The following is a 26,733-nucleotide window of genomic DNA, read 5'->3' as shown; positions in this document are numbered from 1 at the left end:
CTCAAGCAAACCCCCACCAATTGGTACAGGGCTTGTATTTTGGTTTTGCACTTCTCTATCTTTGTTATGCTATTGGTATCCTATTATGCAAAGACTAGGTGATACTGATAGGTGAGTACCGGTACTTGGCGCACGGCGCGATGAGTCGAATGAAAGTTGTGAACGCATTTTTGTTTGCGCACGTGCACGCGCATGCACATCCGTGCAAGTACGGAGAGAGAGAGAGAGAGAGAGAGAGAGAGCCCCCCCTCATCCGCATGCGCAGTAGCAGGGACGTGCACAGGACTTTAGAGGGGCAGGTGCTCAAAGGCTGAAAAGGGCACAACACTTGTGTGTATTTATTAAGCGAGCGCGTGTAGCGCGCGAGCACGATTTTTAAGGGCCCTTTTCGGGCGGGGGGCCCCCTTTTTATGCTTTTTGGGGGGTTTTGGTGATCAAATATTGAATATTGAACTATAATAATCAGTGCAGGAGCTCACTTATCCTTGAAAGACACTTTTATCACTGACTTAAAAGGCCCTACATCTCCATAAATGTTCAGGGGGGAGGGAATAAGTGCTTACCCTACAGACCCCAAGAAGTGCTGTATATTCTGTATTGTTTAATATAAATGCATTTTTTATTCCAATCCCGATTTGTATTTGAGATTCCCAAATCCCATCGGACTTGACTTCTTTGTGTCCCTCAATGAGTGTAATACCAGCATTCAACAGCGGTTTCTATCATGATCATCATCACCACCCACGCTATGCATCAAATATATAGGTCCGCGGAGAGGCACGCTGAGGAGGCCGTGCAAACTGCAATGGAATATGGGGCATCTCTCTCTCTTTACCTAATATTTTTATTCTATCCTGACATTTTTCAGTTGGAAGGGCAGTCTATATGGCGTAACAGTAAAAAAAAAAAAAAAAAAATTATTTTTTTTCAAAAAGGGCACTTTTTTGATGAGGCTCAAAAAGGCAGGTGCTCAGGCACCCCTTGGCCTCTATGTGTGCACGTGCCTGCGCAGTAGTGCAAAACAAGGTACAAGTCAAGCCCCGAATCCCGCCTCAAACAGAGTACAAGCCCCGAAGCCCCGCCCAGACGTTGGGCTTGCGGCTCTGCAGATATACCCTATTGCATCTACGTTTTACACTTAATGCACTTCGAGCGCCATCTGCTGGCAACATTAGAGTTGGTCCGTCTTGAGGAAGTCCCGCCCCAGCGGAAACACGTCACGGTCCGCGCTCTTTGTGTGTAGCATCACCTCGCTGTAGCTGCTAATGTGTTATAATGCTAACATCTAATACTGAACATATTAGAATGTAGAGATCGTGTAAAGAACGGACTAACTGCAGCTGCTGAAGATATGTTAAGTATTTGAATGGACTAAGGAGCAGTATGAACTAGAGTAGAGTTTGGTCACCACCTTGAATGTTCTGATGTCTGAACGTGAGATGAAGAACCACAAAGCAGGTTTGTTAAATCACCAGAAGGCCTTTGTTTTTGACATTATTCTTACACCACTTATCAACAGGGCTATGCTTTGAGGTGACGTTATTTCACAGTTGTCTACCATTCAATGATCTATCCAACAGCTAGAGCAGCGTTGCGTCTAGCCCCTTTCGTGACTTTCGGTTTGCAAGCCTGTGGCTTTTGTGACCGGAGTCACTTGCCCACCCGCCCCGATCACCCAGTAGCGAAACGACCAAGCGTCGTCAAGGGGCTCGCGGTGTGTCAAGAATACATCAGATCTGAATTTCAAAGATACCCAGCGTACAATATGGGTCTAACACAGCTTCACGATGGGGTCTGGAAGCTCGGAGTTGCTAATAAACAGTTTAAAACATTGTTACTCGACGAGTGGTATTTACAGACCGAACGTCCATCTCCGCCGTTGGTGTCACAGCGCATGCGCACCAAGCAGCGTTCACGTTACTGGGAAGAAGCGGAAGAACCAGTTTCCGACTGGGAAAAACCATTCACGTCAGCCTCCTAGTGGTAATTCCTACTAGGACATATGGGATTCTTTTATAGACCCCATATCTCCCACTTCGCGTCACGAATTGCGGAAGTATGGATGTGGGCGTTTCATCCATAGATATATATAGAGTCAAAGCGTGAAGGCTTCCTAGTTGTAGCAACGAGATGTCCTCTGGTTCTTCCGCTTCTTCCCAGTAACGTGAACGCGGCATGGTGCGCATGCGCTGTGACACCAACGGCGGAGATGGACGTTCGGTCTGTAAATACCACTCGTCGAGTAACAATGTTTTAAACTGTTTATTAGCAACTCCGAGCTTCCAGACCCCATCGTGAAGCTGTGTTAGACCCATATTGTACGCTGGGTATCTTTGAAATTCAGATCTGATGTATTCTTGACACACCGCGAGCCCCTTGACGACGCTTGGTCGTTTCGCTACTGGGTGATCGGGGCGGGTGGGCAAGTGACTCCGGTCACAAAAGCCACAGGCTTGCAAACCGAAAGTCACGAAAGGGGCTACTGTAAACTATGATGAGTCGCTCGCAGTCAACCAGCTGCTTTCTAGACTCATGTTAGAGCTACTTGGGTAACGTTCCAGACCAGAGCCCAGTTATTATAACACTGTGGGCCACGATGGTAAGTCTAACATTATTGCAGTGTGTGTGTAAATTGACAACAACAAAGACCGTCGGTCTGATTAATTGAAAATGGGGGACCCTGATGTAAACAAACTTCAAAGGCGCTTAAAACAAGATTACAAACATCACGAAACAAACTGGTCAGACTACTACTTGACCTTACCCCCAGAACCCACCTCACCCCTGCCCACTTTGACAACCTAGGATGGCTTAGAGTAGACGACAGAGTACAGCAACTTGCAATGGGCCTGGTCTACAAGATACACTATACGACTAAGGTACCCATGTACATGTCAAAATACTTCCCAAAGGTCAGTGAATACCACAACCACTACACCAGAGGAAGCTCAACAAATCATGTTAAACCCAGATTCGGCTCAAACAAGGGACTAAACACGTTTCGCAATTATGCCACATCAATGTGGAACGCCCTACCCAAAGCTGTAAAGGAATGTGAATCCCTACCCACATTCAAAACCGCTCTTAAAGAGCACCTACGGGAGGCTGCAATTCGAAACTGGCCACCGTAAATGCCCAAAACCCCCACCACCTCCTAATAGACAGTCTCCTCCCCTCCGTATGTATATATTCTCTCCCCACCGTATGTATATTTCTCTCCCACCCACCCACCCCCTCCTAATGTACAGTCTCCTCCCCACCGCATGGATATATTCTCTCCCCGCAGTATGTATATTTCTCTCCAACCCCCCCACCCCCTCCTAATGTACAGTCCCCTCCCCATCATATGTATATACTCTGTCAGGATCTAGGGGTAACAGTACTGTATATTTGAATACCGTTTATGTCACAAATGTATCAGTACTAAATACCTATATGTCCCTATGCCATAAATCTCATGTATGTTGTGTATGTCATAAATGTCTATGTGAATTGAAAATGATGTAAACAAGACAAACGTCTTTCTCAAGTCTGCATCCCCTTAACAATTGTGTGTATTGAGCCGTACTGTATTGTACCCATTCTGCAATCTGTTAAATAAAGTTTTCATTCATTAATTCATTTCTCTGGTCTGCATCCCCTTAACAATTGTGTGTATTGAGCTGTACTGTATTGTACCCATTCTGCAATCTGTTAATAAAGTTTTCAATCAATCAGGTCATCGTATAAGATATCTGACAAATTTAGGAGGTTAATTGAAAATGTCAGTTTCAGTTTAGAAGGTGATCTGTGATTTGATTTGATTTTATTGGGGATCCCCATTAGCTGGTCTTCCTGGGGTCCACACACAAAAAAACATACAAAAACAATCAATAGTGCAAAAACAAAATGATTAAAAGTCAGTACACACAATGCATAATGAAACTACTGTAACAATTAAGATAGCTAAAATTACATTAGTGTAAAACAAAAACAAAAAATTACTTTACAGTGTTAAAAACAATTTAAAAACAATTTAAGATTCTTTTTAAAAGTGAATCTACTGTAAATGCAGCAGAGGTTCCGAGGCAGGCCATTCCAAAGAGTTAATGCTCTAAAAATAAAAGATCTCCCCAAAGCGCTGGTTCTAGGACCTGGCAATTCATGTGATGATGAGTGTATCAGAGTGTAGTGTGGGTTTAGATCATGGGCCTTATTCAGGTAAACATCTGGAACAACCCCAACCACCTCTCTTTCTCACTTAAAGGCCAACTTGCAGGTTGTATTTTTGTTCAATAAACAATGTGGACTAGGCCAATGGTGACTTTCATGAAGAAAAAAAAAAAATTGAAATTGACCCAGTTTTAGCGTTTTTATCAAACATTTTGTCTGCCCAACACAATCACCACGCACGTGGATATTTTAATCAATGGTTCATAACGTGCGCGTGTAATCGAAATGATGTCGTCACGGCAGGTGCAGGGCACCTGAGAGTCACACACACACAGAGAGTCTGAGAGTCACACACAGCTAGTGGCAGGCAGGGAGCCTTGCTACTACTAGCCGAGGAGTAATGAATGAAAATGTATCTGTTTCACCTAACAACACTATTGCTCCGTGATCATAGCCATCCATCTCTAAAGCTAACCACTATTTGTAAAAGCCACAACCATGTTACCATATTTGTACTAATGAAAATCATTGTGTCGTTGTACATATTGTGTATACACCGTTAGAAGCTAGCTAAGTTAGCTAACTTAGCTTGGTAGCCGAAACTCATAACATCACCCGATTTAAAATGGTTCTCTCCTCTTTGTATACCTTTGCTTTGTCATCACAAGTATTCTGCCAAGGAACTTATGGACACGACAATAGTAGTAGTTATAAGGTGTTTGAGCTTGTAGCGTTAGTTAGCTCATAGCTATCATCACTGATGCACCGAGTGCAGCTAAAGGGGCTACTATCGTATCAACATGCCGGGGCGCATAGCTTGCTAGCCGGCAGGATGTGTGTGCAGCAGTGCTTTGCCTCACAGGTCTGAGAAGAGGACCTACACATTTTACTCGTTCCCAAAACTCTTTTACATGCACGACAGTAGACATAATGCTAACGTTAGCGGGGTAACATTAGCCAGAGCCATATAGCCAGCTTGATACTATGACCCGGGGATAAGGCGACAGCCCACAGACCAGTAGCGCTGCTGTACTGAACAACAGGCTGCCTAGTGGTAAATGTAGTTCTTTTTTTACGACATTAAAAACATTATAACTACCTTGTTTCAACCAGTTGTAGCTGGTCCATCAAAGTCTCCCGACGATTAAACCCATTTGCGTCTTGTAAGGCGTCCATTTGGATCAAGGAAATAGCTTTCTGCACTCGTCAAAACTCAAAGGGGAAAGATACCCGACGTGACGTCATGGCCCTGATAGCTCTGATAAGCTTTTTTGATTCGCGCGTGCATGTTATTCGTGCGTGGACCTTTTTACCCCTTTCGGAGTGGCATTTCCGGTGTCAAATGGAAAAATAATAATAATTAAATTAGATACCAATGATGTAAACTACCCATAATTGAAGAGTAGGGTTTAACCTGCAAGTTGGGCTTTAACATCAAACCCTAGTTTCTAGGTCAGTGCTCACCCTAATTTACAGCCTGCGATTAACCAGGTTATGGATATTTAAGGAATTCATAATAATAGTTCCACAAGATTCTTTGTATTTGTAAATGTCACATGGACATTATTTTGATTATTACGTATATACAGTGGTGGAAGAAGTACACCGTTCCTTTACTTAAGTACAAGTAGGAATACCCAGATAAAATAGTATTTGATATTGAATGTACTTAAGTATCAAATGTAAAAGTATGCATTCTACATTATGTTACAATTTTATTTAACAGATTGCAGAATGGGTACAATACAGTACGGCTCAATACACACAATTGTTAAGGGGATGCAGACCAGAGAAAGACTTTCATCTTGTTTACATCAGGGTCCCCCATTTTCAATTCATCATAACATATATGACATACACAGGGACCGAAACTAAAGCCCGCCGCCCGCCAGGGGCGGGCTGTTTTTACCTTTGGCGCATGACACTTAGAGGGCTGCCCGCCGTGTGGCGTGTAGACGTGTAGTTCATAACTTCATAACGATACTCTTGTGCGAGTACAGATTATAGCCGCTCGTCTTTTTTTTCTCCGCCGCGAGATCGTTAAAAAACTACAAGTCCCACATCGCACTAGGTCCAATCACAGTAGAGTGACGTGACTGGTTTCATGAGAAAAAAAGCAAATGACCAATCGGAAGCTATCATTTGGCTTGTTTACTTCCATCTGCTCTAGTCTATATCGGACCTCCAAGAGCTAACGTTACTGTTTAAACAATGACCCAGTCAACTATTCACTTTTAGTTTAATACATGACGAGGCATTGTCTAACGGTATCTAGCTGGCTAGCTACTGATAGCTGCTGATATCAACAAATGCTCCAGCAATAGTCTACTCGAGTGCATAATACCTCCGGTCCCTCGTTAGCTAGCTTAGCTAGCTCACGTTGATCCATCTGTCCCAGTAAACTAAATTGTCTTAACGTTATCTACCGGCTAGCAGTAGCTACAGATAGCTCCTGATATCAATGTCTTATAACATTGATTGAATGCGTATTCTAGCTGAGGGCATGTTGAATGTGATTTGACAAAAGAACGGTAACGTTATAAATAGGTCCAGCTGCATCGCCGGAGAATCCTTGCATGCTGAATGTAGGGTCTAGCTGAATATAGGGTCTAGCTGCAGGGCCGGAGAATCCTTGCTGGAGCTGGAGGCTACTCAAGTATACACACAGACAGTGGAGCTGTTTGCAGATAGCAAGCATTTTGACTTATTGTGTGGTGGCGATGTCTCGCAGATAATACAACTACAAGTATGATTATATAATATATATTTTATTTAAATTTTTTTTTATATAAAATATATATATATATATATATTTAATCAAAAAAAATTTGGCAGGTAAGAAATATGCTTGGCGGGTAGACTCTTCCCATCTACCCGCCACTGGCCGGTGAGTCAAAAAGTTAATTTCGCTCCCTGGACATACAGATAGACAGTCAGTAACTGCTACATCTAGACATTTATGACATACCAGATCTACAAATACAGTACTGTTTGTGATACAAAAATAGTCTAAAAAAGAGAGTATACATTTGAGGTGGAAGAAACTGTACATTGGAGGTGGTTAGGTGGGGTGGGGGGGAACTGTACATTGGAGGGGGTTGGGTTTGGACATTTACAGGGGCTAGTTTCGAATTGCAGTCTCCCGTAGGTGCTCTTTGAGAGTGGTTTTGAAAATGGGTAATGATTCGCATTCCTTTACAGCTGTGGGTAGGGCATTCCACATTGATGTGGCATAATTGCAAAATGTGTTTAGTCCCTTGTTTGAGCCGAATCTGGGTTCGACATGATTTGTGGAGCTCCCTCTGGTGTTGTGGTCGTGGTATTCACTGACCTTTGGGAAGTATTTTGACATGTACATGGGTACCTTAGTGGTGTAGTGTATCTTGTAGACCAGGCCCATTGCAAGTTGCTGTACTCTGTCGTCTACTCTAAGCCATCCTAGGTTGTCAAAGTGGGCAGGGGTGAGGTGGGTTCTAGGAGTAAGGTCAAGCAGTAGTCTGACCAGTTTGTTTTGGGATGTTTGTAATTGAGTTTTTAGCGCCTTTGAGGTGCTTTGGTACCATGAAGTGCAAGCATAGTCGTAGTACCCTTGAATGAGTGCTCCTGCCAGTCTTCAGGGTATTCTTGTTTACCAGAGAGGAGATCCGGTACAAGAATCTAGTTCTTTGGTTGACTTTTTTTATTACATTGGATGCCATTTTGTCACAGGAAAGATTTGCCTCTAGGATGGAACCCAGGTATGTAATTTCATCTTTCCTTGTGACAATATTGTCACCCACTGTAACTGAGAAGCCGTCGGTCTTGCTGAGTTTATTTGAAATTTTTAACCGAAGAGAATAGACTCTGTTTTCCCCAGGTGTAATGATAGTTTGTTATCAGCGAGCCAGATTCTGCCGAGTTCCGAGCTGAGGTTTTTTTTCCAACCTGTAACTTGTTCTTGTCAGAGACCAGCAGGGCTGAGTCGTCCGCGAACAGGAACAAGTTGCAGTCACAAGCTGACGACATGTCATTTGCATAAATTAGGAACAGTAACGGTTCTAGTATGCTTCCTTGTGGATTAATAAAGTTTTCAATCAATCAATTCAATCAAAACCCTATGCTACCTGGCCACGCCCCCCACTAAATGTATTATTGACAGAAGATTATGACAGAGGAGGTGCCAGATCCTATCAAATAGGTGCCGGTCTCAATCTGGCAGGTCCTGGCACAAATTAAGTCCTGCATTTATGTAATCGGATTTGAATAAAAGCATGTCAACTAATTGGCCTACAGTTCTCATTCTTTTCCCCTCCATACTGTGATGTGATTGGTGGAGAGAATCCTCTATATATGTCCTGGCTGACCAGTCAGTTCCAGACTTGGATCTACAGTATGGGCTCTCTGTGACCATCTGCATTTATCCTTGTAGCAAAACTCCAGTTCCAGTAGAAGACGTCCAAGAGCACACCTACTAGAATGAAGGAGGAATCAGACCAGCAGGACCTCTGTAAGTCAGAACAAGACTTCCTACTGAACATACTTTAGTTTACTCTCCAGACCCAGAAGTAAATAAAGACTAGTATGTTGAGTTGTGTTTCCCTCTGTCCCAGATCCACCCAGAGACCTACTGATTGTTAAAAAAGAAGATCAGGACACACTAGAGCCACCCAAGGATAGTTCCTTTGAGATGAAGGAGGAGCCCACAGACCACCAGGATATCAGTATGTTGTTTCTTTCTCTTATCTGGATTTAGTCTTCTCCTTCCTCTGCTCCAGCATGTTTGTATGTCTCAGTATTTGTCGCCATTGCTTTCTCTCCTCTCATTCTTTAATTTGATCAAACTCTTGTTCACATTCAGCCTAACTCTTTGGAGCACTTTATTCTGGTATCTCTTTTATAAATGGAACACCTTTGTCCTGGTTCCCCTGCCGGATTGAATAGCAACCAGGAGAACTAAGCTGATAGAAGGGATCCCAACTGTGATGTATTATTAAGCCTTAGCTAAAGGGGTCAGTGGTCTTGTTTAACTTAAAAAAAAATGTAATGGAGGAAAAGGAAGTGTTTGATTTTAAATAAAGTTCAGTATATAAATATAATAATTGTCAAATAATACTGTACATACTGGAGTATTTCCTTAGTTGCTGTCTCCCTCTGCCCCAGATCTACCTCCAACTTCCTATCAATCATGAAAGAAGAGGCTCAGGACTCAATTACATCCTGTTTTAGATTTTGTATAAAGATTAAAAATAAAAAGAAATCTGTAATTACAGAAGAAATCAGAGAGTGGGCAAATACTTTTTCATGCCACTGTAAATACCCTTTCTGTCTCCCTCTGTTCCAGATCCACCCAGTGACCTACTGATGATTAAAATAGAGGAGGTTCAGGACACGCTAGACCCCCCCACGGATATGTCCACTGGGCTGAAGGAGGAGCCCACAGACCAGGAGACCAGTATGTTACTTTCTTTTCCTTGTCTTTCTTTTCTCTTGTTGTCCATCCTCTGTTGCAACATAGTTATATGTCTCTGTGTCCACAGCTTTCCCTCCTCTTTCTTTCCATGAAGCCTCAATCTATTTGTTTTACCATAACAACGTGTGGTATTTTCAAATGCTCATTCTTGTTCTATGGAGAGGACTTTGAAAATCTAATTACTCAAAGTACACAGTAAAAGTAGTTCATATTATTTGTGCAAGTAGTCTAAGAAGTACTACGTACAAACATGGCAGTTTCATAAACTACTTATGGAAGAAATGCTTTTTATCCCACATCAAAGTTAGTCGAAAATGCTCATTCTTGTTCTATGGAGAGGACTTTGAAAATCAAATTACTCAAAGTACACAGTAAAAGTAGTTCATATTATTTGTGCAAGTAGACTAAGAAGTACTAAGTACAAACATGGCAGTGTCATAAACTACTAATGGAAGACATGTTTTTTATCCAACATCAAATGCTCCTTCTCTGGAGGGAATTTTGCCATTCTCAAAAAGTACACAGTAAAAGTAGTTCATAGTATTTGTGCAACAAGTTTAAATTACCCTGTTCCTCAATTGCAAATAATAGAAATGAACCACATGCCATCCTTTACTTTGAAATCCTCACCGGAAGTGTTCCTCTGTGGGATTTCCTGTAGCTTTAGTGGTCGAATATATAATACTGCACACACGAAACGTCCTATTGATTCGATGTTCAATAATACTGCAAATACGAAACGTCCTATTGATTCATTCAGTTCATTACCGGGAATAATTCAAGTATTTATGTAACTTGTAACTTGTGAGACTGTATTCGAAAGTCACTTCGGTAATACAACAGCTTCCCAGGGTTGTTTTATTGCATTACCGTAAACCTGTAACTAATCGCGCACTCGAAATTACAGGGGCGGCTGGTTTGACCACGCAAAAGTGAAAGACGGCTGGCTTGACCGCAGTAGTCAAGTCAAGTCAGTAGTAGACGAGGAGCGAAGATAAGAGACCTGTGTGTTGGAGCTACAGAGCTAACGAGATAAATATACTCACAACAAATGCAGAGGACTCGCATAGTTATACTTGTGGAATAACACGACTACCGGTACACCCTCCTCTATATTATGGCCAGTCCTGTCTCACTACCAGACATCTTACACTACCCTTCAGTCACAGTGTAATGCAGCGCACGTTGGGCTAATGCTTGGTACGGTATAATTGGGTATTTAGCTAACATTAGTTGTAATATTAGATGGCTGGCTAACATCAATGTTTTGTAGCCAGGGGAGCAGCAAGCTAATGCCAAAAGCGGATGTTTTCTGACTGACTCTGCTTACACTTCAGGGTCACGTTAGATCAGGTCAGGAGGATACTAAAATGACGTAAAATTAGACAAATACACTGCCAACAAAGCAAAGATGAAGATGCCTATTAGTCAATCCAGGGCTCCAGACTAACTTTTTACATATTAGTCAATAAAATACTGAAAACAAAACATGCAGACAGACAAGCAGCTCTAATGAGGCAGCGCTAGAAAGCAGTAATTTGTTACAAAGATGTGAGGAGGAGCATACAAATGTATTCTAGGAATCCCTAGAAAGGGAAGAGGAGAGACCGCAAACTGAAATGACCAGAATGTAGAAACATATCAGGAAAGTAAAGATGAAAATGCCCCCCCCAACCTACAGAATCAAAACAAGCATGTGGAAATGACGAGCAAAAGACAGAAAGAGAGCAGAGAAACTTTGAAAACTTTGTTTACAGACTTTATGAAATTACATTACTACATTTGTAGTGTACAATCGCTATAACCATACAGCCTAACCTAACTGAACATTTTCATCTGCTTTAAATTATGATTTTGTCTGTATGGACTTTACAGAGCTGTGTCCACTGAAGATGTCCCAGGGAAAGAATGACCTCCGTGACGACCCCAACGAACATGTCGGAGCTGTTTCACCGGCTGCAGACAAGAAAGATGACCACATAGCCGGTCCTAGCCAACACCATATGCTCCCTGAGGTAGTATTATGCTTCAGTCAGGGTTTCCGTTAGAAAAAATTGTTGCCGGCCTCAGTGTCCGGTACCGGTCAAATGAGAGAAATTCCGGTCAGAGAGTTTATTGAGCTTAAAAACAATTGATAGGCAAAAGAATGACAACAAAACAAAAGAATGACATCATCAAGGCATGTAGATTTATAATATTTTTACTTAAAACTAGGCTACTTTTGCGTATATAGAGTCATTATATTCCAAATAAAATAAGTCCCGAGACTCCGTGCTGCTGCCGACTTTAAATCAAATAGGTGTCTGTGGGCAGTCTGTTATAATCACATTTTTATGAGCTAACGAATTCCGTTATATTGGACATTTGTATTAATTATATCAAGCGAAGAACTGAGAAATTTGGCAGAGAGAGACGGCAACATTATCGTGGGTTTGCGTGACGACTCTCTCTCTCTCCACCTCCCAACGACTTATTTGCGAGAGTATGTCGATGCAGATTCAGCTGTTTTTGGCTCTTTTCTGGCTCTATCTGGGGACCGCTCAGCAGCGCGCCCCACCCAACAGGTGAATTGCCAATGGCTGAATTGGAGTACTGCACTGTGCCGCTGCTGCTCCGGCTCTGCAGCTACACATGCATTCGCAAACTCAGCACTAAGCTCTCGCTGACGACGTCGGTGTCATTATTAGAAGCAACGATGAAACAAATGTAATGATTGTTTCGTTCATCGCATAGGCTATTTAATTTTAGCCTATTTTAATACAATTCAAATAATCAAATTGTGCTTAGAAGGAATTATTTTCGCCGGACATTAAGACCGGAGAGATTAAATATGTCGGACTTCAACAGATTTTGCCGGTCAAATACCGGTAATTACCGGCTAACGGAAACGCTGGCTTCAGTTGACATTCAGTTAGGGTTGGGCTATATGAACAAAATCTCATATCATTATCACCAGATCTTTCTTAGGTTTGACTAGTAGAGGAACAAAATCTCATATCACCATATCTTTCTTAGGTTTGACTAGTAGAGGAACAAAATCTCATATCACCATATCTTTCTTAGGTTTGACTAGTAAAGGAACAAAATCTCATATCACCATATCTTTCTTAGGTTTGACTAGTAGTTCAAGTTCAAGTTCAAGTTCTTTAATAGTTGTCATACAGAAGTACAGAATACTTTCATACAAAATGCTTCTTACTGTTTCGCTCCAGAGACTGTGCTAGACAAGATAGTATCAAATAACATAATAACATAATATAGCATGAATTTAGAAGAAGAAAAATGAGGTCACAGTGTTCGGTATAGACATATGTACAATGTTCTGAGTTACCATATAATATACAATACACAATACTATGCAGTGTACTAATGTACAGTACTATCTAGTGCAAAGCAGAAATGGGATGAGGTACAATTTTAGGTACAATTTACAGTAAGGTGTACGAGTTGTAGTGCAATCCTTCATCCATAAATATAAAGTGTGGGGAGTGGGTGCTACAGTGTGTTTGTTTAAAGTGGGTGTGTGCTATAAAGTGTGTGGAGTGGGTGCTACAGTGTGTTTGTTTAAAGTGAGTGTGTGCGTGTGGATGTGTGTGCTATGTGCGTTTGGTGGTTGTTGTTGTGTAGTGTTCATTCATTGTTCGTTTAGCAGCCTGATGGCCTGGGGATAGAAGCTTCTTCTGAGTCTTTCTGTGCTCGCCTTGAGACTCCGGTATCGCTTGCCTGACCGCAGCAGTTCAAAGAGGCAGTTGTTCGGGTGACTGGAGTCTTTAATGATTCTCTTAGCCTTGCCCCTGCAACGCTTGTAGTAAATGTTCTGGAGGGTGGGGAGCCCCCCTCCAATTGTGCGTTCGGCTGAACGTGTCACTCTTTGTAGTCTGCTTCGGTCTTGTGCAGTGCTATTCCCAAACCAGGAGGTGATGTTGCCGGTCAAGATGCTCTCTATTGTACATGAGTAGAAGTTCTTAAGGATCTTCTGGCTGACTTGGAACTTCCTTAGGCGCCTGAGGAAGTAGAGGCGTTGTCGTGCCTTCTTCACAACACTGTCAATGTGTGTGGTCCATGTCAAGTCCTCGGATATGTAGGCTCCGAGGTACTTAAAGCTGTTGACTCTCTCAACCGGTGCCCCGTCGATGCTGAGGGGGCTGTAGTCCTTGACCCCCGACCTCCTGAAGTCCACAATCATCTCCTTTGTTTTGCTGACGTTCAGGGAGAGGCTGTTTTCCTGGCACCATCCCGCCAGGACCTTGACCTCTTCCAGGTAGGCCCTCTCGTCGTTGGCAGAGATCAGGCCCACCACCACTGTGTCGTCAGCAAATTTGATGATTGTATTGCTACTCCGCTGAGCCACACAGTCGTGTGTGTACAGGGAGTAGAGGAGGGGACTCAGAACACAGCCCTGGGGGGCCCCTATGTTGAGGGTGATGGATGAGGAGGTGCAGTTGCCTGCTCTCACCACCTGGGGTCTGCCAGTCAGGAAGTCCAAGACCCACTGGCAGAGGTCATAGCCCAAGCCCAGGTCCCTGAGCTTGGCTATGAGTATGGAGGGGACTATGGTATTGAATGCCGAGCTGTAGTCGATGAATAGCATTCTCACATAGTTCCCCTGCCTCTTGTCCAGGTGTGATGCTGCTGTGTGCAGCACATGGGCTATGGCGTCCTCCGTGGACCTGTTGGGGCGTTATGCAAATTGCAGGGGGTCCATGTTGATGGGGAGGGAGGAGCAGATGTAGCCCTTTACTAGCTTCTCAAAGCACTTCATGGCTATGGAGGTGAGAGCTACAGGGCGGTAGTCGTTGAGGCAAGCAGGCTTGGATTTTTTGGGTACAGGGATAATAGTGGACTTCTTCAGGCAGGTGGGGATGACAGCCTGTTCTAAGGACAGGTTAAATATGTCAGTGAATACTGGGGCCAGTTGGTCGGCACAGACTTTTAGGACGCGGCCGGGGATGCCGTCCGGACCTGCTGCCTTCCTGATATTCACTTTTTTAAAGGTCCGCCTCACCTCATGCTCTGTTACCCTGAACACTGCGCCTCCATCAGCAGCCGACCCCCCCCCCCCCATTGCCGAGGCTTGTGAGCTGGTGTTGTTATTACCAGCATCAAACCTTGCATAGAAGGTATTGAGGTCATTTGCTAAGGAGATGTCACTGTTCAGTTTGAGGGAGGCGCCTTTGTAGTCTGTCATCGTTTTGAGCCCCTGCCACATAGCTCTAGAGTCAGCTTGTTCAAACTGGAGTTCAATTTTATCCCTGTAGCGCCGTTTGGCCTCTGACACTGTCCTCCTTACGTTGTATCGCGCCACCTTGTGGTCATTCATGTTGCCTGCCACTAGGCCGTCGTTGTATGCTTTGGTGCGCTCTCTCAGAGCTTCACGGACGGATTTGTCTACCCAGGGTTTTTGATTTGGGTAAACTTTCATTTTGGTAGTGGGGATTGTTTCTTTCACCCTAGTACAAACATAGTCCAGCACTGTTTCCGTGTAGACATTAATGTTATCTGTGTCGCGGAACACATTCCAGTCTGTGTAGTGAAACACTGACCGGATCGTCTCCTCTGACGTCAAATCCCATTTCTGCACCTCTCGCGAGACTACAGGAGTACTTTTAATTCTCTGTTTGTACTTTGGTAAAAGAAAGATCGACGCGTGATCTGATTTACCAAAGCCACTATCAGAATGAGCCTTGTAGCCACCTTTAAATTGCGTGTAACAGTGATCTAGGATGTTACCGCCTCTGGTGTTGCAAGTCACATGCTGATAGAAGTCAGGCAATACCTTTCTCAGATTGGCGCTATTGAAATCTCCCAGCACTAAAATGGCGGCGTTAACGTTCGCCACTTGTATTCTATTTACCTCGTCGTGGAGTCTGGAGAGCGCAACCTTGTTGCTGGCTTGCGGTGGAATATACACTCCGATCAGGACGATCGCCGTTAACTCCCTCGGGAGGAAGAAAGGACGACACTTGATGGTTATATATTCCAGTTCTGGGGAGCAGTGGTTGGATAATTCCTTCACGTTAGTTGGATCGCTCCAATTTTTGTTAAACATGAAGGCAATACCTCCTCCACGTTGTTTACCGGACTCTGCTGATGACCGATCCTTGCGATGGATAAAGAAGTGATCTGCTGGTTGAATTGCGTGGTCTGGAACCTCCGGTGTGAGCCATGTTTCGGTGAAGCAGAGGACGTTGCAGTCCCTAACGTCTCTTTGATATTGAATCCTTGCTCGGATGTCATCCAGTTTATTGTCAATTGATTGTACATTGGCTAGCAATATACTGGGCAGTGGTGTACGGTGGCGTCTGGATCTCAGCCTGTTACGGATCCCAGCCCTCTTTCCTCGTCGTCTGGTTCCCCTGTTCCTGGGATCTAGGAACAAAGGATCTGGTCCTAATCTCCGGAGAATTTCTTCAGGCCATTGATGCGGTTCGGAAAGCTGGTCCAGTGAGTAATCCAGTTGGTAAGTTTCCCTTAATCCAATGTCTATGAGTGACTGACGGTCATATACGTTAAATGCACCAACAGTTGGTACGAACAAAACTCTAAAAACTATAAATATTAACAAAAGTAAACACAGTCTCGACGGAGCGAACAGAAAGGCAGCCGGTCGGAGCAGCGCCATCCCTCTCCTCATCCCCTCATCTCATCCCTATGAGAACAAAATCTCATATCACCATAGGGCTGGGCGATATGGAAAAAAATCATATCGCGATAACGATATGATAATTTTATTTTATTTCTCGATATCGATAATTATCGAATTGTTATAAGTATAATTTTTTTTTTTTTTTTTTTTTTTTTTTTTTTTAACAACAGATGTATGTTTATTTTGCAGCAATTCTTTGTCATTGCCGCCATCTTTAGTGTTACATCCCCTCACACTCCAGTTCTCAGGCTGCAGCTGGTTTAAAAGCTAAAGTAAACCGGCTTCTCTGCTGGCTGTGGCTCCAGAGGAGTTGAACAGTTCTGGCTCTGCTAGTTTATTTTCGATCTTTTGGCGCTTTTTTGGTGGACAAACCACCGCACATGTGCACTGTGACTCGTGACTGGAGTCTAGTTCTGCTAGCACACATAGCCTACTGTGTACAGACGGTTTCAAAATGTATTTTAAATTAGAAAGCAAACAAAATAAATGGACAAGAGAAAAAGAAATCTGAATTTGGTCAGTATTGTCATTTGGACAAGCAAAGCCATTACTTTAAGTTGCAGGCAAGAAAGACAAGTCTGTCCACTGTCTCTGGTTTTAAAACTGCCCTGTTGCAGGTAAAAAAAAAAAAAGAAAAAAACAATTTTTCGATTTTTTTTTTTATTTCGATATTCGATATCGATTATTAAAATATATCGCGATATTTATCGTTATCGTTATATCGCCCAGCCCTATATCACCAGATCTTTCTTATAGGTTTGACTAGTGGATGAACAAAATATCACATCACCATATCTTACTTAGGCTTGACTAGTGGATGTAGGACTCCTTGGCCATTTTGGCGACAGAGCTGCATCTGACTTGATAATTCATTCGTTATCCACACAAAAAAGGATCATGGTAGTTTGATGGTATTTTCAGTTTTACTATGTTACTGGTCATGGTAAAAGTCATGTATCGCCCTGGTACCACTTTTGTACTTAATGCTACCATGGCATGGTGGCATCCAATTTGAATCATGATACAGATGGTAATATCATGGTATTTCCACCATTCTTTGGTCACTATACCATGATCACTTTTTATAAAGGTTGGAAAGGGCTTCGAAACACTTTCGATTCAGGGGTGAAGAAGTTGCAACATGGTTGCATTTTTCATTTGGTTCGGTTAGCTTTTACACTGCACTTTGTCAACTAAACCTTCTAAACAAAGCCATGTGATCATGCAGGGCAGCCTTTTATTGGACATAATCCCATACCTGCCAACTTTATGCTGTGAAAAAGGGGATTCAAACTTCAAACTGACGGGATGAGCAGGAATAATTAAACATAATGTATGGGGATCCAATGGTTCATCAATATAATCTGGCACCATTAGAGTTTTCTAGGGCTGACCTTCGAAGCTTTTTTTGGCAATCGAAGCTTCGGGGGCCGAGCTTCGATTTTAATTCGAAGCTTAGAGAAAAGGAAAAAATATATATATATATATATATATATATATTCTTTTATCTTATGTTGTGGGACTTGTACAGCACTTTGGTAAACTTTGTTTTTAAATGTGCTCTATAAATAAAGTGGATTGGATTAATTAATTAAGTAGCCCCTTTCGTGACTGTGACGCAGCCAACAAGGTTTCACTCGGCTGCGCTGCCTGGGTGCAGTGGGGCTGCTCTCACAGCCAACGACATGACATGACATTACATAATTATGTTGCAACCTTCGTCTATCAAGCAAACAATTATATAAATATTTATATGTAGTTGATAGAGACAAAGGCAGAATTCGACTTAATTAAGCAAGTTTTATTAACACTTTGGCTGCCATGAAACGTGTTTTGACGTCATTGCGGGCCATGCTCAAGTTGCCGGAGGACGCTGTACAGCGTCCTTATATCAATATTTCAAAAATCTGCGATCGGATTCATATGTCCCCTCCGCTGGCCTGAGATCCACCAGCAGGACCCACTGAGCTCTCTGGCGGTTCAGGAGCGCCATCTGGTGGCCGATCGGCGCAATCGCTTAAACAGGATGTGCCATAGAGGTTGTGCTAGACGTCCGTATTGCTTCCGGCCACTCGGTACATGTCCCGGGACTCTGGCTCGTCACGCTACATAGCGATCGATTGCCAATAACTCGATAAACAACATTATTTGGACGTATATACCATTATACAAGCTGGAGATGGACCGGGTAAATCGCCATCCCATAATGATAGAATTTCTACTCTACGATGATCGCCCAACGGCGCGCGGAGACTGGGGTGAGTTTGAGCGTGTAACGTTACCGTCTTCGATACTAACTGCTATTATCAACATTTGACCCACATTAGATGATTGGTATAATTCCGCTGCCCACGGAATTATAAACGCCCCCTCGCCCATCCGGTCAACATCAGATGACGTGTAGTAACTTCTAGAAGTACGTCTAGTTGGAATTTTTTTATATCGCGCTGATTGCCATCAAACAGTATTTCATCATCAATATAATGCATTTGGGGCTATATATCACGTTCTGGAGAAAGCTGCAGAAAGAGATGAAAACATACTTATACATTAGACCATACTTTACTATGAATATGTGAATGAAAAAGTTTAACGTTGCTACACAATGAACAATACATATAGGACTTTGAATGGGCCCTAATAATGGCAATGTAGCAATAGAATTTAAAAAGTTATAGCCCTGCAAAGAAGGGGACTTTCTCCATAGACAAATAGAGCCGGCAACCTATGGTATATCATGAATTTAACCCAAGGCAACCAAAGTGTTAAGACATATTTTTATATGGGTCGGGACACTTAAAAAATGCAGCACAATCGAACCGAGACCAACGTTTTCAGGGTGGACCAGAGTTCACTTGTTTGGTCCACACTAGGGCCCTCATTTATCAACGGTGCGTACGCACAGATATGTGCGTAACCCGTGCGTACGATCATTTTTAAGCAAAGTGTGGGACTTTGAACGTGTGCTTGACTTTGTGCGTATATCTACGCACAGCTCAGAGCATGAAGACTACAATGCGGAAATAAGCTTCCGTGCATTAGTTTCAAGACTGGCGTGTTCTGTATGACCCGTAATTCATTATAGTTAATTGTAAAATAGCGACGGTAGTGTAAATATAATGGGCTCACGCGCGAACAAGAGATTGGCCTGCTTGTTTGGCACGGGGGGGGGGGGGGGGGGGGGCAGGCAGACGCAGAACACCCACCTCCAAACGCGATTAAATATTGTTTAAAATAAAAAGCGAAATACTATTATTTTGTGTCATGTTTTCAAATAAGATTGGTCACAACGAAATGCTTTCTACTTCAATTTGTTGGTTAGAATAGATGGCCTCAGTTGAAACTTCACTGAGACTAACAGTCTATTTGTGAGCTCCCGCACAGATGTGATAATAATAATAATAGCTTCATTTTATATAGCGCCTTTCAAGAGACCCAAGGTCGCTTTACATAGAAAAAAAAAAAAAAAGTAACAAACATAGTGGACAGACACAACATATAAATATGATGATGGAATTCAAGTTCGCGTTTTTATTGATCACATAGGCAGGCTATACATGGTGTAGGCTACATGGCAGTGAGATTCATTGTTCTTGTACTATTATTGTTATAGTATATGCTATTGTCAAGAAGGAAGTACATTATTTTCAATCGTGGCTTTAATTCGTATAGCCAAGAAGCAGTCTCCTATCGGCTTCATTAATCCCGACCCATCTCAGCCACAGCATAACTGAGACCGGCTATGGAAACAAATCATAAATAGATATAACATTATAAAGGATAGGCTATAGCAGGGGTTCCCTTTCTTCCCCGAGCCCCACGATTCCTTGGAGACATATAGGAATATGATATAGGCTATACATGGGTCCGTCAGCGAGGAGATTTGGCCATTTGAGAATAGACTTATGGCCAAACGAGGGCATATAGCCTATAAATATTATTAAATGTTTTCATAAGCGTAAAGATACAAGGACAACAGTTATATTAACGAGCAACTTAGTTTACTGTATGCATGCTTCGCGGGGCTCCGTGTGACATGTCTGTGCCATGCTGCGTTATCAGGGCTGTACACTGCGACGAGATGATCGCAAATTGCCCCTTAATTTGGCCGTTGCGAGTTGGAAATATTATTTGGGAGCAACGTTGCGAGTTGTGATTTCAACCCTTCATTCGCATTTCACGCCTAAATTAATCCATACAAATTGAATACATTTTTTAAAAAACATTAGCCTACAACCAAGGCTGTACAGTGCGACACAATGTCGTGGTGCTATGAAATAATCTGTCGGCAATGAATGAACTTACTGCGATCACCGATAAAAAAAAAGATTTGCGTGGAGGAATCTGGGTCACGCTATATACTTGGTACTTGTAGTCTATCGTGCGATTAAAGACCATGTCCCTATCTGCGTAGAGTCTATACATCCAACACCAAATCCCATAATTCCTAGCGAAACGAAACTGAATGTGGCCTCTCTTCCTTTCAATATGGGTTATTGCATCGCCAAAGAAGCACCTCCTTTCAATAAATTTAAGACGCTAATTTTGCTCTGCAAGAACAACGGAGTGGATATCAGTCCATCTTATGACAACCACGTCCGATGTGGAGAGATGCTAAGATGATGATGATTGACGTGATGATGTGATGATTGATTGACGGGGACACGGAAACTTCTAACGTTCACGTTCAGCCATGCATTAGGTGAGTACTAGTAGCCCACTATTAGGACGTGAAATACTGTCTACTTAAATTTATAAAGTATCAACCTATCTATCTATCTATCTAATAATGAGACAATATGCAAATAAGATAATACTAATAATTGTCACGGTTCCCCGTATGTCATGTACAAAGGTCTAATGACCACACAAAATAGTAACTGGAGCCGGCTGCACATGAACAAAAAACAGCCTCTCTCAGTAAATGCTTTCAAAACAGTCCCGGGCAGGTAGGTAATAAACAAAGACGTTTTCAAGAATAGTCAATTATATTTATTATACAGGGTAGGGATTGAAACCTCCACTGATAGTTGAATATGTAACAAAGGGAAAAAACAACCCACAAACAATTAACCAACAGGGAGAAGGGTAATGGGAGAACACACAAGGTAAGGATAATACAAGTAAACTAAATAAGCGCCCACAGGCACTAACCAACCAGCCAGAGGTTGGTACTGGGAAAACCCCCAGCAAAAGGTATCAAAGGTACAAGTCCACACTCAGTGGAACTAGGCCTAAAGCCAACAAGAGAATACTCACAATAGTTGAGAAGTGGTGCAGAGGCCAACAATATCTACATACATATACTTAAAGGTACAAGTCCACACTCAGTGGAACTAGGCCTAAAGCCAACAAGAGAATACTCACAATAGTTGAGAAGTGGCACATAGGCCAACAATATATATATATATTAAGACACCGTACTTGGTCCACCAAAAGGGGTAAATAAGCACAACAATAATAATCCCACACAACAGTGGAAAACAATGGCAACCCCACTCCACTCTGGTCACTGGCAATTGACAGAATGAGGCGCGCAGACGTGTGTCCCTCTCGAGGTGATTGCCATCAGCTGTCATTCATTAGGCAATCAGCACTCTTTCAGTGTAGGGACGAGCGGCACCTGACAGGAAGAGAAAAAAGAGACAGCATTAGCTCTCATGCTCACACACACACACACATCACATACAAAACACAACACATTAAATATACTAACCTGATGTTCAGATGGTGTCATAAATACAGTAATAATGGTAATGACCAACCCACGTACCCATGTACGTCACAAATGAAATGAAAGTGAAATGAAAGTGGCTTGCAACTTTACTGCTGGTAAAATCACTGTTTATTTCTCGTTTAGCATAGTATTACATTCCACTTCTATAAACAATCAAAGTCCTACCGTAAGAGCCTCATACGGGTCAATTAAACCTTTTTGATTAGTCTTTCCTTCGAGCTAAGTTGGACTGAACATTTCACTGTCAAAAGCGCAAATGTAAATAAGGTTGCGTCGCAACACTGTTTTCAAAATAAAGGTCACATATACAAATACCTCTCAATTCTTATTAAAAAAAGTCCCGGATATACATAAACATTAATTGGCATAGATCTCTATAAACGGCCCAACACATTGATCACTTTAGGCACACACTGAAACCAGTAACATCACAAATATGAAGCAGGTAATTACCCATACAAATAATAAACCTTTCATGGGGTTATTTATAATAATAATTCATTTGATTTCTAAAGCACTTTTCATTGTGAAACAAATGTATGCAGAGTTTCTTGTCCTCCTGATTAATGCAATGATGTGTGTGTTGTGGTGATCTCATTCAAGGAGCACTACACAAGCGTGCGCACACACACACACACACACAGTTTGTTGTTTTTGTTCTATTAGTGATTTACACACTTTCTCAGTTGGTTCATTATAAAAGATACAAACCTGAAAACAAACGCACTTAAATGTTAAATAAAAGGACCACAGTAATGAGGCAGGAGGAACATATTTTTTTAATAATGGTAAAATTGTTATTTAAAAATGTGCCCCTAAAAAATATTTTTTGCCCCTAAATTTCTCATTTAGGGGCAAGTGTGCCCCTAGTGAAAAAGCTTAGCATACAGCCCTGGTTATGCGCAAATACCGACATAAAAATAGATTGTATGCCTCTACAAATCATATTAAACCATGCAGGTAGAAAATTGACGGAAAATCTGTCACGATTTGGAATCAAATTGACGGAGAACTTGAATCCCTGGGTAATCGAACTTTAAAAGAACGAAACGAAAAAGGGCATTCATATTCCAGCATGGTTATTATTAATGACACCAACGCCAAACAGTGGTTAATGGTCTGTATTAGTGTTTGCGCTGCCCAGGCAGCAATGGTCTTTAAGTTAATAGATATCATATCCGACATCACCGTAGTCTGTCAGCATGTAACACTAAAGATGGCGGCAACGACAAAGAATTGCTGCAAAATAATTGTATACTTATAACAATTTAGATAATTATCGATATCGAGTGATATGATAACTAGGGATGGGTACCGAATTCGGTACTTTTGAGGCACCGAACCGAAACACGTCGGTACTACCCAGTATCGAATCAAGTAAGAAACCAATTTTTTTTTTTTTTTTTTACTTTTTTCTTTTCATGTCAACGTTCACACGCACAATATATGCTTACCTAGGATTTGACTTGATTCAACAACAAAGCAGTCGGAGCAATGACAAGCCGAAAACTGTCGAAATTGTAGTTATTTGAAGTTTGGATCTTTTTTTTTACGACTGAGGTAGGTAAATAAAATTTCTTGAGACTAAAGTACCGAAAAAAGGTACCGTTGGGTACCGGTATCGATTCACAGCTACCGCTACCAGTACAGGTACAGTATCGGTTCAAATGTGAAAGGTACCCATCCCTAATGATAACATTATCATATCGTAATCGCGATATAATTTTTTGCCATATCGCCCGTACACGTCTGTCAGCCTGTCGCGTATTTCTCCCACGCGTTCGCTCGGTTTAGTCCACTTTTCCACATTTCATGGGGGTGTTTCATTACCGTATATGGTTAATTACAGGCGGTTCTATATGCAAATACTTAAATCGTGCATGAGCGCGGAGCGTAGAACAAATGGTATTTATCAACACGGAGGTGTGCGTAGAACCTTTGTACGCTCGTTCGATAAATCCCGATTTTTCTGTGCGTACACACATTCTAAATTCCGTGCGTAGGAATGGAAATGGAACACTTTCTACGCATTGTTGATAAATGAGGGCCCAGAATTCTAATGAGCTTTCACACCACCCAAAACCAACCAGATTAGGAAACGAACCAGGGTTAAATTAAAGCAGTCCAAAGAGTTTAGGTGTGAAAGACCAGACCAGACCTGGGCATTGTACGGCCCGCGGGCTGGATACGGCCCGTGGGATGATTCTGACCGGCCCGCGAAAGATTACATGATAATTAAAAAAAATAAAATCTATTTGAATAAATTATATTTTTGAAAGCTAACCTCACCTTTTAATTGCCAAATAATAACATACACTCTTACCAGGGGTCAAAACAATGCCATTTACTGCTTTTTATATAGAAATAAAATGTATATTATGCATAATTGAGTTTGGAATTTTGGCCCGGCCCCCCAACATATTTTCAGTTGCTCATTCGGCCCCCTGGGAAAAATAATTGCCCACCCCTGCCTTAGACTGTAGGAGTTCAGGAATTTTGGGTAGACTCTTTGCTAGTTTTGACATTATTATGGGTATTGAGCTTTCCAATACCAGTTACAATGTGATATGCAGTGATGGGAATAACGGCGTTACTTTTTTCAGTAACGATTAATCTAACAGATTACTCTTCCAATCTTAATAACGCTGTTACTGCCAAAAATGCGGCGCGTTACTATAATTTAAGCTGTTTTTTTTTTCATCAGACCTACTAGATCTCTGAGCCGAGGGGCTTTTAACTGTTCTTCATTGGTTAGTGGGCAGTGCACGAGACAAGCGCATAAATGCTGACGATTGCCTGAGGTTTAGTAAAATTTTATGGTAAGCCAATCAGAGGTAGAGTTGGGCGGGTGTTCGAAAGCACACATAGTCGGACACACAGCGAACAACACAAGCGAGTCAGTCAACGAGAGACGGGTATGGCGAGCCCAAATAATCCAAAATGTAATGTAACAGAGGAATAGTCCGCCTATACTTTTACACTATAGTAATATAAAATCACGGGAGACTTGATGGGTGATCATCAACAAAACAGGTTTTCCTTTATTTCTCTCCTCCTCCACTCCAAAAACACAACAACCGACTTCTCACAGGCGTGCAGACAAGCCACTTCTGACAGGCGCGCACCCCCACTCTTCCCCAAGACAAAAACCCCAAGAGGGCTCCCCACTCCACCTAATAACGTCCGCCTCAATAATAATATAGATTCAGAACCAGTGATGGGAATAACGGCGCTATAAGTAATGACGTTACTAACGGCATTAGTTTTTTCAGTAACTAGTAATCTAACGGATTACTCTTCCAATCTCAATAACGCCATTACCGTTACTGCAAATAAATGCGGCGCGTTACTATGAATGAACCTGTTTCTTTCATCAGACAGATATCTGCGCTGAGGGGCAAATATGTTCTTCCTTGTTTAGTGCGCAAATTCTCCACTCATCTCCTCTGCAAGCACTGCTCCACTGTGTGTGTCTGTCTACTCTGGTCCAATCACATTCAGCGTCCCGTCAGCGTGTCTCCCCCCCACCCACAGTCTGCGAATCAGAGCAGAGTAGGGCGGGTCTTCACGGAATGCATGTTGTCTTTCAGCGGGGCGAGTCAGAGCGAGTTGACAGCGCATCGACAGGTAGTCTAATCTGCGTGTACTGTAGCTAGTAACCTCATTCCCAGTTGTATCCCCGTGAGATAAATGTAGCTAGTAGCCTAGTTTCGCCAGCAGGCAGTTAGTAGAAAAATGTGGCATGTTCAAAGAAAGTAAAAGAAAAGTCGACAGTGAAAATCGCTGCAATTCAAAGCTGCATGGACTAAAAAATATGCGTGCATGCATCCTCCCAGCACCAAGAAACGGTAGCTCTTGTGAAGAGTGGCAATATGAAATGCCACAATGAAACAAAACACAGTTATTTTGATGCAGCCTTTCCTCAGAATTCAGTGCTAAGAACCACAAAAATAAATGGAATGAAATCATATCAAGCTGCAAGCAGAATTATTGTTAAAAAAATGCACATATGCATTTCCATAGCTGTGGATGAGTCCACTGACACCACTGAGAATGCTCAGTTGCTGGTGTTTGTGAGGTTTTAGTGAGTTTGTTTGTGAGAAGATTGGATCAGTTGTACTTTTTTTTGGAATACTTTAAACCCTTTTTTTGTGGAATATTTGATGCGGCCCAGCCTCACCCAGACTCTACCTCCAGCGGCCCCCAGGTAAATTGAGTTTGAGACCCCTGGTTTAGAATGATTCGATTAGATTCTTATATCTGTATGTTGTGTATGTCATAAATGTCATGAATTGAAAATGGGGGACCCTGATGTAAACAAGACGAAAGTCTTTCTCTGATCTGCATCCCCTTAACAATTGTGTGTATTGAGCTGTACTGTACTGTACCCATTCTGCAATCTGTTAATTAAAATGTTCAATCAATCAGTATATATTTGTTATTTATTTTTGGTATAGTGCTTAACAAGCATAATTTAATGTTGCCCAGTTGTGGCCTGTTGAGGGGCAATACATATCAAAAGTTCCAAAACATCTATTTGTATGATCCACTATATAAACATAGTAATTATAATATCTACATACATGGCATTTGATTGGAGGCTAGTCTCACTTTGTCCCACAGCAACATTCAAATAGTTTAGATTTGTGTATGTTGTTTATGTAAAAAAAAATATTGAAAGTAACGCAATAGTTACTTTCTGAAGTAACTAGTTACTTTTATAATTTGTAACTGAGTAAGTAATTTAGT

The 26,733-nt window shown here is 42.1% G+C and overlaps 1 long non-coding RNA gene across 1 annotated transcript in view; it reads left to right on the top strand.

Annotated features, from left to right (window-relative positions):
* Window positions 1-1,247: 1,247 nt before the first annotated feature.
* Window positions 1,248-26,733, top strand: part of LOC311238116 — a 42,055-nt gene continuing 16,569 nt past the window's right edge. The window contains exons 1-5 of the long non-coding RNA XR_014620323.1: window positions 1,248-1,458; window positions 8,561-8,638; window positions 8,742-8,852; window positions 9,473-9,583; window positions 11,477-11,616. This is a non-coding gene — a long non-coding RNA (uncharacterized lncRNA). The remainder of the gene's footprint in view (window positions 1,459-8,560; window positions 8,639-8,741; window positions 8,853-9,472; window positions 9,584-11,476; window positions 11,617-26,733) is intronic.

The sequence above is a fragment of the Notolepis coatsorum genome (assembly GCF_963971535.1).
Source record: "Notolepis coatsorum genome assembly, chromosome: 1".
Taxonomy (NCBI): Eukaryota; Metazoa; Chordata; class Actinopteri; order Aulopiformes; family Paralepididae; genus Notolepis; species Notolepis coatsorum.
The sequence above is the reverse complement of the archived record's forward strand: the minus strand, read 5'-3'. Positions and strand labels throughout refer to the sequence as shown.